The sequence below is a fragment of the Globicephala melas genome, chromosome 3, assembly GCF_963455315.2.
Source record: "Globicephala melas chromosome 3, mGloMel1.2, whole genome shotgun sequence".
Lineage (NCBI taxonomy): Eukaryota > Metazoa > Chordata > Mammalia > Artiodactyla > Delphinidae > Globicephala > Globicephala melas.
Window position 1 is genome coordinate 149,727,530 of NC_083316.1, and position 1,731 is coordinate 149,729,260.

Below are 1,731 nucleotides of genomic sequence, written 5' to 3' on the forward strand. Positions count from 1 at the left end.
GAAACTTCCAGTAGACTTTCCTGTATGTCTCATTGGCCAGAAATAGATCACATAAACAATCCTAAAACAATCAGTGGCAGAAGAGAGTAGAGATGACGTGATGTGGCAGCTTTCAAGGATATCTGCATATTTTTGTCACTCTTCTCATCAAGAGGTGGGATCCCCTTAAATTTGAGCCAACCCTAGGAACTTCTTGACCAATAAAATGTGGCATAAATGACACCATGTGACTTCGGAGGCTAGGTCATAAAAGGAGATTCATTTTCTACCCAGTTCACTGGAGCACGTGTGCTGGAATCCTTAGCTGTCATATCAGTCTTATCTTGAGGCTGCCATATTGCGAGGAGGCCCAATTAGCCATGACAGAGATTCCACATGGAGAGGGCCTATGTGAAGAGAGAGAGATGCCTGGCCAGCCCCAAGTGCTCCAGCCACATGTGACTGCAACTTCCAGAACAAGCCGGCCGAGGCTTTCCTAAATTCCTGAACCCACAGAAACCATGTGAGATATAAGATGATTTGTTGTTTCAAACTGGTAATGTTTGGGGTAACTTGTTACACAGGAGTAGATTACCAGATCACATGATCAGCTTAGACAAACCATGCTTCATCCTGTGGAGTTAGACACGCTCGTGAAAGAGATACAGAAGGAATTCAGAGCCAAGCAGTCTCTTCTGAAGTTGGGGAGGTGGGAGATGGGTGAGGAGGGACTTTGCAGTAGCAGCATCAGTGCAAAGCATGGCAGCTCTCCTGCCCACCTCTCTTCCTGTTCTCTCTCTCACTGCTTTCCCACTACGTGGCCTTCTTTCTTCCGGGAACTCCTCATGCTCATTCCTGCCCCAGGACATCTGCACTTGCCGTTCATGTTTGGGGAACACGAAATCCACATTTAAGGAATATAGAAATAAGCGAGAGATAAGCAGACACTCGAGTTGCCCTCCCAGTGGGCAATGGTCTTCCTGTCCACCCTCGAGTGCTTCAGTTCAGGACCATGGCCAGGGCTCCTGCACAGGTGGCAGACCTACCTGGGGCCCACAACAACTGCCATGAGTATGCTGGGCACAGCGTGAGGGGTTTTACAAACCTCCACTTGCTTCATCCTCACAACAATCCTGTGAGGTGGGTGTCAACATCCCATTGTACAGATGAGAAGATGGAGGCCCAGGGAGATCGATGAACGGTTTGCCCACTACTGCACTGCTTCCAAAGAGAGGTGGGCCAACACCAGGGCCCACACTGTTCCTTCTGCAGGGCTTATCAGAAATAGGGGGGATCCTAGAACTACAGGCCCCAGAGTCACAAAGAGAGACCCCTACCAGCCTCGGCTTGAATATTCACAATGACAAGGAATTCAGCCCATGACATTGTCAAAAGTTCTCACCTGTCAGGTTTGGGGAAGAGCGGAAGAACACGGGTCCAGGAAGGAGATCCTAGCAAAAGTCTGAAAGGCCTTGGAGTGGCTCTAATGGGAGATGGAACAGATTTGATCTGAGCTTCGGCGACCTCTCCAGGGATGAGAGGAAAGGCTGCAGCGAAGCCAGGGGACCTGGAGGCCAGGGAGAGCAAGGTGGACGTGCTGTCATCACAGACACTGGCTGTGGATTGCCACTGGGAGATGACGGGCCATTTGCTCATCAAGGACAGCACAGACAGCAACTGGACTGGGGTGGTGCTGGTGTATTCTTGCTGTACCGGGCCCCCTAAGACTGCCTTTTGCATATATCCCAGAGG